Here is a 12786-nt window from a genome sequence, read left to right as displayed (position 1 = left end):
GCCTCACCGTATCCGTACTCTCGCATTTTGTATATTAGGCCCTTATGCCACACTCTGTCAAAAGCTTTACTAACGTCCAGGAAAGCTGCACTTGTGTATTGTTTGTCGTTGAATCCAGCTGCTATGTACTCTGTTAGTCTGAGTACTTGCAGTTCGCTTGAGTGTTCAGCTCTGAATCCAAATTGTGCCTCTGGAATGATTTCTAGTCTTTCCGTCTCAGTTTGTAGTCGGCTCAGTATTATTCTCTCGACTATTTTGCTGATTGCTGGTAGCAAGCTTATCGGCCTATAATTTTGCGGGAATGTGCTATCTTTGCCAGGTTTCGGTATCATTATGACATGGGCCTCTTTCCATTGATTCGGGAATTTTTTGTACCGTAGTATCCCATTTACTATGTTGGTTAGGTATACTATCGCTCTCGCCGGTAGGTATTTTAGGGCTCTGTTTGTGATCTTGTCTGGGCCTGGTGCTTTTTTGGGTGAACATTTTCTGATGTGCACATTTATTTCTGCTGGTGATGTTGGCAGGATTTCTTCTTCTACCGGGTTTTCTGGTCTATTTCTCTGATTTTCTACTTCAGCTATGAAGTCCACATCCTCGTTTTCGTCGTAGTTTAGTCTGCATTCTCTTTCGAGTGTGTTCTTCATTGCCTCTGCCTTTTCTTTGGTAGTATACACTATACCTCTTTCGCTGTGTAGTGGTGGGATAGGTTTTCTATCATTTCGAAGCACTCTTTGTAGTTTCCAAATATTTTGCATATTTGGCCCTTGTTCGTCTGTTTCTTGTATGTATTTGTTCCATGTTTCGCTACGGTGTTCTTTTAGTGCTTCTTTGACTTCTCTTGCTAGCCTGTTTGCTCTGCTTTTGTCCATTTGGTGTCCTGTTCTTCTGGCTCTTTGTTTGGCTCTGTTCTTTTCCCGAATCAAGTCTTTTATCTCTTGTGTTATTTCTTTGAACCTTCCCGATTTTGTTTCGACTTCTTCGCTCTATTTAAGAGCATCGTGTTCTCAAACCGCGTATATCTTCGCGTTTGATTTTTCTTAGCCTCCGCCCACCGGCCAGGAACCTTCCTGATTGGTCGGTTTTTGCTTTCTGAATTTTAATTACGTCTTACTTTAATTCGCGAACTTATAAATTGAAGTAATTTCTCTGATTCTCTCTCTTACTTCGCCTAACATCATTTTCGTCGTATTGAGCGCTCTAACGAGCTGGGGCTCCGGCCTCAACTTCGGCCATTTGGCCGTTTTACAGGCGAAATGCCGAACTAGAAGGAGAATCTGTGCTGTACCTTACTAAAACTCGACTGTGTACTTTATTTCAACACCTGAAGCCCTCTTAGCCTTTCAGGGTGCTAGATCAGAGGCAGAATGGACTTAAAGATACGCCTAGAAAGGCAACCTATGAGAGGAAGTTCACATATACGAACCTCTCACCTAGGACACAGCACAACCTCCAACGACAATGGAGTATCAAGAGCTTCTCGAGGATGGGCTCCACCTACCTTTTGCAGAGTCCAGCTTTTACCCCCCGAGATGACATGGCGCCCTTAACGTGGTTTGGTTGAACCCACGACCAAGAGATGCCGGTTCTGGTTCCAGCCCCGTGTGAACGCTGTTTCCTGACGATCTGACACCAAGTAAGGTCCACCAGCATGAAACACCGAGCAGTCGACCCCTTGAAGGAGCACATGGGCCCACGAGGGAGATTTCGCGCCTAGTTGAGCGTAAGGGCCGCAGGCACCGGTAGCTGATGGATGGTGGAAAGTTCCAGGGACTGCGATCGAAGTCACATGGCCAGCCAGACCGCTTCTACAACCAATACGTGAGTTATTCTAACTTTTTTGTGTTGTGTTCTAAGTAATCTATTCAATTTTGTAATTTTTTATATTAATTTTGTGGTATTAATTAACTTTAAATATTTCAATATTTATCACAACAGTAGTATCTGTTGTTTTGCCTATTTGGTCTAGCATAGGGGTTGAAATTTACATGTAATATTTTACTGCGTATTTTACTACGCAGTATTTTGAGTATCACAATATTGCATCATATTGCGCAATAATTTTTTTTTACTTACTTTTATTGTCTAGCATTCACAATGATACAATGAATAATTTACTACGTCTTTTCCACTAATCTTAATATACAATTTTTAACTTGCATAAATTTTTGATCATTTTTAATTATTTTTTTTATGTTGTACGCATTTAATTAATATTTTGCAAATTGATAACGCCGTTTTGGCCCTAAACCTAAACGTTTTTAATAATTTTATATTGATTTTCACGTTATTTCTAACTTCAAATTAATAAATGTACTAACTTTCAAATCTATAAGTATACTAACTTTTTTTTGTTTTTTGTTTATTTTGGTATATAGGCCGGCGTTTTGGTCATTTGTGCGCATTGCTTGTTTCTGGCTCTTGTGTGCTCCCTATCACGGTGGGCTGCGTTTGTTTCAGGTTTCTGCAGCACCTGGACAAATTTGAGCCTCCGAGGATGGGTTTGCACACGTATAAGAGCGAAACATCCATGGCATCCATTTTGTTTGTTAGTGGAAACAGCCAGTATTTTTCCAAGGTTTCTGCGTAGTTGCATCGATGTCAGATGGTGCTCGATCTGCGTAGTAGTCTTTGAAGTGGTGGGGGTAATACCGGGTGTTGATTGGACCAATCGACACATGGCATGCCTTTTTCCCCCCCTCTTCTCCTCCTTTGCCCTTCTGGCACTCAGATACTCAGAATTTTCATCTTTTCTCTTTAATATATCATACTTTACTTTTTTCTAACTTTTAGGGTCCAGTACACCCGTTTGCACAGCGAGTTTGGTGGGAATAGCACACCCACACCCGAATTTGACTTTGTTTTTTTTTCCCGTCGTTCTACCGTACTAGAACGAACAGACAGAACCAAGGGGCAGGCACTATAGCCGCATGTTCTACTGTCTGTAGGGTTCGTTTTCGTTGCGAACCGACACAGAACATGAGCCTCTTCCCTACAATAGCGATTCTCGTGAGAATCGACGTAGGGGATTTTACCTCCGTCAGGTAGTCACCTAGGTCTAACTGACGTCGAGGAAACCTGTGTTGAATTTGGAGTACGACCTCCTTAGGATTCAACACACTTGTCATTTGCTTGACTATTGTTTTTGCGACCAGCATAAGACGGACAGACCCCGCAGCGGCGCAAAGAAATCGTGTCTCTGGACATAACCTTCGTCGGACGACGAAGGCTGGTGGTTTAGCAGAGGTTCTGTCTTCCAAACCCACACCGTTTGCTCGACTATGCGGACGCATAGTCACGGTAGACGTATTTTTTACATAAAATACGTCTAACCATTATAAATACATACACGTCTGGATGGATTTTTGGCTCTTGAAATTGCATTGAGTTTCATTGTTACTTTGCTGAAAGCTTTTCTAAGTCATGAAATTTGAAATTTTAAAGTTTTTTTTCACTAAATTTTTCTAAGTCAATTGTTCGATATTTTGAAAAATTTTACAAGTCCATAAGTTTACATTTTACCTTTTTTCAATTTTACTAAAATTTTGCTAAGTCCGTAAAATGTCATTTGCTTTCACAAAATTTTTTTTTAGTAATTTTTCTAAGTCGATTGAATTTTGTCTTAATGAAAAATTTTACAAGTCGCTTGTGGCTTTCGAAAGGTTTTCTAAGTTTTAAAAGTTTTGTTAGCTTTCGCCAAAAATCTGTCGTAAGTCGCTGTTCTAATTATTTTTTTTTTTTTATCTTTTTTAACTACTATAATTATTAATATTTTATTATTGTTAGTTACTATCGTCCTGTCTGCCTTTTACTACTATGGAGATTAGATTATAATTAATTTTTTTTTTATTAATATAAGATATATAATTAATTTTTTTTTATTATTAATTAATATAAGATTTGTTTTTTTATTTTGGTTTCCAACCTCGGTATTCCTTATTTTAAAACACCAACTGCAAAAACGTTTCTCTTGAGCTGCAATTTGAGCAGAAATTAATGTTAAAACTTTAATTTTAAGCGTAATATATAAGTGTATGGTATCATTGTTTATAATTTTAATTTTTTTTATAACATACTGCAAACGTTGTTTGGTAGTAGTGTACCACAGTGTAGGGTTTGGGAGTATAGATTGTAAGCTACCTCTGTATAATACATGCACAACATTTCGAATCTCTGTGGACACTTTAGGGAAACTTATAAATAAAGGTTATACCCATTGTTCCCCTAAAGTTGTCGTACGACTTTGTTTCTATTTTTCATGTATTTTGACTTGACTTTTTTACCTATTTTGACTATGTTTTTTTGTATGTATTTTGTTAAATAAATACACCGCAGCACAGATTCTTCAGAGCGGGGGGGGGGGGTGTTCTCAAACCGCGTATATCTTCGCGTTTGATTTTTCTTAGCCTCCGCCCACCGGCCAGGAACCTTCCTGATTGGTCGGTTTTTGCTTTCTGAATTTTAATTACGTCTTACTTTAATTCGCGAACTTATAAATTGAAGTAATTTCTCTGATTCTCTCTCTTACTTCGCCTAACATCATTTTCGTCGTATTGAGCGCTCTAACGAGCTGGGGCTCCGGCCTCAACTTCGGCCATTTGGCCGTTTTACAGGCGAAATGCCGAACTAGAAGGAGAATCTGTGCTGTACCTTACTAAAACTCGACTGTGTACTTTATTTCAACACCTGAAGCCCTCTTAGCCTTTCAGGGTGCTAGATCAGAGGCAGAATGGACTTAAAGATACGCCTAGAAAGGCAACCTATGAGAGGAAGTTCACATATACGAACCTCTCACCTAGGACACAGCACAACCTCCAACGACAATGGAGTATCAAGAGCTTCTCGAGGATGGGCTCCACCTACCTTTTGCAGAGTCCAGCTTTTACCCCCCGAGATGACAATCGCAAGCGACGATCCGTCCTGAACGACCGTTCTGGCTCCATAACCAGCCAAGCGAAGTGAGCGAGGCCGGCCGACCTGAGTCGCGACGTGCACCGTTCGTGAGGTGATTCGTAAACTCAGGCAGGCCAACTCGAGACTAGACGCACGATGTACCGAAGTGAGGTAATGTGCGACTCGTAATTCAACGAAGGCAAGCGTAGTGAGCGAGCCCCGATAGATATAATATATTTGAATACCGCCGTTAATTTTGTTCTTCTGTTACAGACACCCATCCGGAGGAGGACTTCGCTGGGACGAGATAGAATATTAAATTATTATTTTGCGTTATATTGTTTATAATTTAGAATTAATAGATTTGCTTTGTTTTCAACCTGTGTTTTACTGAGTCTGTCGTCCTGAAAGAACTACCCGTTACAAATTTGGCGCCCGAGCAAAAGTCGAAATATACGCAAGTAAACGTCGTTATTCGACGCCCAGATAATAAAAATGCCGACAGATAAAGACACAGACTCAGTATCAGGTGCCACGACGGGTACGTCATGGATAAATCGTCTTTCCAAAGAGGAATTACAGCGCGACGCCGAAAGGTGCGGATTGGATTCCAAAGGAACCGTCGACGAGTTAAGGTTAAGACTCAGAACCTTTTGTAAGGATCGCGGGGAAGCGACAGGAACAATCCCAAAAATCAATACTTCCAAGGAAGCCGAACCAGACACACTGACCCAAGAAATTTCATTAATCAGAAACCAATTACAAGACTTAACAATTACAAAACAAATGAGGCAATCAGATTTGCTAAATCAAGTGCGGAGGTGAAACACACACTTTGACAAGAAACATTCGGATGCAGTAGACTTCATAGAAAGGATAGATGAATTAAGCCTAGCCTACGAAGTCGATAAGCAAGATCTGCTAAAAGCATTACCAGAATTGTTAGGAGACCACGCATTGTTATGGTACCGAAACAACAACAGAAATTGGGATTCATGGACGGACTTCATCAAAGATTTTAAGAAAGCTTTTTATCCCAGAGAATATTTGCTACAGCTAGAGGAGCAAATCAGAAACAGGAAGCAAAGGAAAAACGAACCAGTGGATAGATATATCACGGATATTCAAACATTGATCAGACGAGAGGGATCTTTTTCAAAGAAACCAAGAACTCGACAGGATATATAAAAATATGCTGCCAGAATATAAGCTTTATGCTCGCCGCCGGGATTTCGAAAACTTATCGGGATTGCAAGAATTGGCCCAAGAATACGAAACTTTGGAAGACGAAAGGACCCGAGAAAATCAAAATTTTCACGGAAATTGGAGACGTACAAACCCTGCAGAATACGATGCCAAAAGGACATGCTTCCGGTGCAAGATGACAGGTCACTTCCGTAGGAATTGTAAAAACCCATGGAAAAAGTTTTGTTCGCGATGCGGCAAAGAAGGGGTCTACAGCAGTGACTGCTGTTCCAGACGTCAGGGAAACGAATAACAGACTGGAGAAACAAGGAGTCGTCCCAGTCTGAGGAGCAAGATTCGACTCCGCTCGTTCTAGCCGTTACACAACAAGCAAGCAACGACATGCGACTATTCGCATCACTGAAAATTGGACAAAATTCCTACAAAGCATTAATTGACACAGGGACCACCAAAAATTACGCCGGAGATAGAATAGCGCAGATATTCAAACACTCCCTACATAGCTATAACGGAAGAACTAGACTAGCAAACGGATCTTCAATGGAGCTCAACCAGAAGTTAACAATTGACTGCGAGATCGATAATGTACAAACAAGACAAACATTTATAATAATGCCAGGGTTAACGGAAGATGCAATACTAGGAGTGGAATTCCTCAGGGAACATTCGATCGAACTTAAGTTCGATAGGGATACGTCCAAACAGTACGAACAACATCAAGATGAAACATGTAACACTTTAAAAGACTCCACTCAAAATACAGAGATAGAAAGATTCCTAAGAAAAGAGCTTAGGGAATTCGAGAAGTTAACAGGTCCCACCAACTTAATAAAGCACGAAATAAAATTGAAGAAAATGTGCGATCCCGTCAAACAGCCGTATAGGCGGCACAATCCCGCAATGTTGCAGATCATCAACCAAGAGGTGGATAAAATGTTGAAAGAAGGAACCATCGAACTCTCCGCAAGTGGTTGGAGTTCACCGATTGTACTAGTTAGAAAAAAAGATAACTCGTACAGATTTTGCATTGACTTTAGAAAAGTCAACGAACTATCAGAAAAGGACGCGTATCCGTTACCTCAGATATCAGAAATTTTGGATAGACTTAAGGAAGCAAATTTCATCTCAACCCTCGATTTGAAGCAGGGATATTTTCAAATACCCCTGGAGGAAGCAAGCCGTCCAGTGACAGCATTTAGCGTACCCGGAAAAGGTCATTTTCAATTCAGAACTACCCCGTTCGGACTGCACTCCGCCGGAGCAACTTTCCAACGACTGCTAGACAAAGTAATACCGCCCGATGTAAAATTCGCGTTCGCATACTTGGATGATATCGTGGTAATATCGAAGACATTCCAAGAGCATTTATATCACCTACAAGAGGACTTCCGAAGACTAAAAGAAGCCAGATTACAACTTAACTTCGAAAAATGTACATTCTGCCAGCCAGAACTCAAATATTTAGGACACGTTGTGGGAGCAGAAGGAATAAAAACTGACCAAGAGAAAGACTGACTCTCTTCAAGAGAAGACACCAGTAAAACCAAAAACATGCAATGAACAGCCAAAATGAAGACACTAAGAGTAATAGCAGGGAAGACAAGAAGAGATAGAATACGAAACAACATCATCAGGGAATAATGTGGCATGCAAGATGTAGTCAGATGTGGCAGGCAAAGACGAAGAGAATGGTTCAGTCATGTAAAAAAATGGAGGAGCACAAGCTACCAAGAATTGCGCTCGAAGGAAAACCAGCAGGCAATCGTCCACCGGGGAGACCACCAAGAAGATGGAGAGATAGCTGGCAGTCTACCTCTCAAGAAATATTTCAACGTCGGAATTAACAGTTCGACAGATCTACAACAAGTATAAGAAGAAGAAGAAGCTTACATGGAATACTCACATAGGTACTGAAAACCATAAAGGAAGGTACTATGTCGTTGGACGGAGTAGAAGGATATGCGGTAAGAATTAGGGGCTTAACCCCAAAATAATCATATTGTTATACACAAGGGTTATTAAATCAATGATAACCTATGGGTCTGTGACATGGTCGACGAAGACGCAGCAAGTGGAGGCAACAAGTCTACTAAGTAACACACAAAGGTTAGCAAACCTGTGTATTACGGGGGCCATACAAACAACTACAATGGCGTTGGAATACAGATCGGTGATGCACATATTGATGTCAGTTACAGTCAGTAACACATATGCCAGGCGCATAGTGCTGACAATAAAATGCTAATTAAGGAGCTAAAAGCAGATATTGTAATGGGGCAACCCGAAAAGAACGCACCGTTCAACTGCCATCTTCACAGATATCCAGGCAGCGCTTATGGCACTCAATTCTGTAGAGGTGAATTCTAAACTAGTATGGGATTGTGAAGGTTCCCTAAATAAACTAGGAGACCATAGCAAAGTTACGGTAACATGAGTACTGGGGCACGAGGGTCATAAGGGCAATGAAAAAGCAGATGAAATGGCCAACAAGGCTAATTAATGCCATACATTGGACAGGAACACGAGCGGCTACAAGAACAAGAACGGTGGAGAAATTCACCAGGACAATAAGACAGGAGAAACAGTTCATTATTGGACATTCGCCAAAATTTACGGCAGATCTAAAAGCAGACAGAAAAACAAAGCCATAGTAAAGATAATGCAAGCATTAAATCAAGTTAACATGCAGCAGATAAACTCCAATTATATTGATGATTTGAATAACCTTATATCAGAAACAGTGAACAAAAGCAACTGTAAAAACTAAAAATAACACACAATGAATTAAACAAAGAAATATTACAACAAATAGAAAAAAGGAAGATCTTAAATAGATCTAACAAAAAGGGAACCTAAGAATATAGAGAACTTAATAGGCAGATTAGAAAAGGAATCAGAAAACAAAAAAGAAATGAAGAAGAAAAATTAATAACAACAACTATTAAAAAAAATATGAGTATGAAATGCCTCAGACCGACACGTTAGATAATATAATTAATCGGAAAAGACGAAAATGAAATAACAACTAGTAGTATGGTATAACTAGACCCAAACCCAGACATCCAAAGTGAAAGTTATCCTCCAACACCAAATTGTTCTATATGGTCCATATAATGTTCAGAAAAAAGTCACACCATTTTGAGCGTCGGTTTTGGAGGGGAGAGGGGGGAGAAATCGGTAAATTCGTAGTTTTTTACGTTTTTCGTCAATATTTCTAAAACTATGCGGTGTAGCATGAAAAACCCTCTATACAAAAATGTTCTACATTAAATTTGAAATAAAAAAGGTTCTATGCATAATCCTTCTAAAATGAACGGTTCAAAAGTTACAGAGGTAGTATAGTATAATGGGTCCAAAAAAAGGCCTAACCCAGACATCCAAATTAATAGTTTTCCTTCAACACCAAATTGTTCTATATGGTCCACCATATTGTTCAGTAAAAAGTTACACTATTTTGAGCGTCCGGTTTGGGGGGGGGAGATGGGGGAAAAGTCGGTAAATTAGTAGTTTTTTTATGTTTTTCGTCAATACTTCTAAAACTATGCTTTAGCAAAAATAATGTTCTACGTGAAATTTAAAACAAAAAAGGTCCTATACATAATTGTTATAAAATCAACGGTCCCAGAGTTACGGAGGGTAAAAGTTGAGCTTTTCGATACTTTTTAGATTCTTTGGGCAATTTATAGAAATTTTCTTAAACAGGATTGTGTTTTGTAAATAAAATTCGCTATTTCAGTGGCCGATGATATGTTAGTGATAAGTCCTTGAAGAAACGTCAACTTCACCATCCCAAATTATCATCAATTGCCCAGATAATATAAAAAGTATCGAAAACCTCCACTTTTCACCCTCCGTAACTCTGGAACCGTTGATTTTATAACAATTATATATAGGACCTTTTTTGTTTTAAAGTTTATGTAGAACATTTTTGTATAGACCATTGTTTACGCTAAAGCATAGTTTTAGAAATATTGACGAAAGACGTAAAAAAACTTCTAATTTACCGACTTCTCCCCTATCTCTCCCCCCCAAACCGGACGCTCACAATGGTGCAACTTTTTACTGAACAATATGTGGACCATATAGAACAATTTGGTGTTGGAGGAAAACTTTTACTTTAGATGTCTGGGTTAGGCTTTTTTTGGACCAATTATACTATACGACCTTCGTAACTTTGGAACCGTTCATTTTAGAAGGATTATGCATAGGACCTTTTTTATTGCAAATTTAATGTAGAACATTTTTGTATAGAAGGTTGTTCATGCTAAACCGCATAGTTTTAGAAATATTGACGAAAAACCTAAAAAACTACGAATTTGCCGATTTCTCCCCCTCACCATCCCAAACCCGACGCTCAAAATGGTGTGACTTTTTTCTGAACATTATCTGGACCATATAGAACAATTTGGTGTTGGAGGATAACTTTCACTTTGGATGTCTGTCTGGGTTATGCCATTATTTGGATCAATTATATCATACTATAGAGAAAACATACTGAAACGAATAGAAGAATTTTACACGGAACTCATTGCAATTGTAACTAAGCTTATAGACAGTTGTTTACACCAGGGCAAAGTCCCTAAGAGCTGGAACAACTCTAAAGTAATCTTATTACACAAGAAAGGTGATAATCGAAAGTTGGAAAACTACAGGCCCATCAGTCTACTGTCACACCTGTTTAAACTACTCACCAAAGTCATAACTACCCGAGTAACAAGGAAATTAGATGAATACCAACCATATATGAACAGGCAGGTTTTAGAAAAGGCTATTCAACTTTCGATCACCTCTTAACCAAAAAATATTAATAGAAAAATGTAACGAATACAAGTTTCCAGTGTTTATAGCATTTGTAGACTACGAAAAAGCTTTCGAAACTATAGAACACACGGCCGTAATAAACGCAATACAAAATTGTAGAAGAGACAGCAGATATATTAATTTAATAAAAGAAACTATGAACCAAGCTACAGCTACATACTACCTAAATGAAAATGAATACACGAATCCTGTACCATTAAACAGGGGAGTCAAACAGGGAGACACTCTATCGCCAAAACTGTTCACCTTCGTTTTGGAGGACGTGTTTAAAAATCTAAATTGGAAATATAAGGGAATAAACATCAATGGCCGCTACCTCCGTAATCTACGATTTGCGGATGACATAATCCTGATAGCTACTGACCTACAAGAACTACAAACCATGCTTTCAGAACTACACACAGAATCTTCTAAAATAGGACTGAAAATGAATTTAAACAAACCAAAAGTCATGCACTCCGAAGAAGCCGTGACAATAATAAACGACAAAGTACAAAGTTATAGAAAAAGTTGAAGAATATATATGCTTAGGACAAAAATTATACTAAATAGGGAAATTCAAACGGAACAAATAAAAATAAGAGGAAAGTTAGCATGGGCAGCATTCGGCAAACTGAACTATATACTCAGAAATCAGCAAATTCAACTACATCTTAGATCTAAAGTTTTTGATGCATGCATTATTCCGATATTAACATATGGGGCACAAACATGGACAATCACAAAAAAGAATATGAACATACTCAGAGTCACTCAATACGCGATGGAAAGAGCAATGCTTGGCATATCACTTAAGGACAGGAAAACAAACACATAACACATGGATAAGACAGAAAACCAAAGTCACCGATGTGGTACAAAAATCATTAAAATTGAAATGGGAATACGCTGGACATGTAGCTATGAGCGATCTAAACAAATGGCACAGAACAATTCTAACCTGTAGACCATACCAACACAAAAGACCCAGAGGCAGACCTCCTATGAGATGGACAGATGATCTGAAACAAACTGCCGGGAAAAATTGGCTACAAGTAGCGTACAATAAAAAACAATTGAAAGGAAGACTTGAAGAGGCTTATGTTCAGATGTGGACGTGAATGGCTAGACGAAGAAGAAGAAGTAGGTCTAGTAACAGGGCACTGTACGATGAATAGGCAGTTGAAGCTGATGGGATTGGTAGATGATGACTGATACAGATTCTGTCACCTACAGATAGAAACAGTAGGGCACATTTTGTGTCAGTGTGACAGCCTGGCAAATGTGCTGTTCTTTGCATTAGGCGAAGAAAGCCACCGGTAAATAGGTACATGAAAGGTCCAGTTTCGAAGTTGTTAGACCTTTTAAAAAAAGGGTCAGGCTAGAGGCTGGAATCTAGGGTTACAGGACAAGAATATATCTCAAAAGGTGGTAGTGGAAGGCCAAAAGTCACCTCATTGAACCTATCTATCTCTCTATCTATACCATACATGTTTGACTACTTTAACAGTAAAATTAAGTTCTTATTTAAGTTTCATCTTCTATCAAAGGTTGGAAATCATCACAGGAAAATCACAGGTTGGCTATGCGGATCCTGTTAACTGCCGCTCTTAATAGTTCTGCACTACGTAGTACTGCATTTGAGCCATTCCCTTAAGCCAGGATATTCTTCGTCTTCCCACATTTCGCTTTCCTCGGATTTTGCCTAACATAATAAAGTTGTAATAATGAGTATTTTTGCCCCTTTCATCACATGTCCTAAGTACTCAAGTTTTCGTCTTTTGATAGTTAATATTATTCCTGCTTCATTTCCTATCCTTCTATAATACAATACTACATAATATTAACAGTTACTTCCACGTATGGCATTCTTTGAATATGTACACG

The sequence above is a fragment of the Diabrotica virgifera genome, chromosome 1 (genome assembly GCF_917563875.1).
Source record: "Diabrotica virgifera virgifera chromosome 1, PGI_DIABVI_V3a".
Classification (NCBI taxonomy): Eukaryota; Metazoa; Arthropoda; class Insecta; order Coleoptera; family Chrysomelidae; genus Diabrotica; species Diabrotica virgifera.
This window is presented reverse-complemented; position numbering follows the sequence as displayed.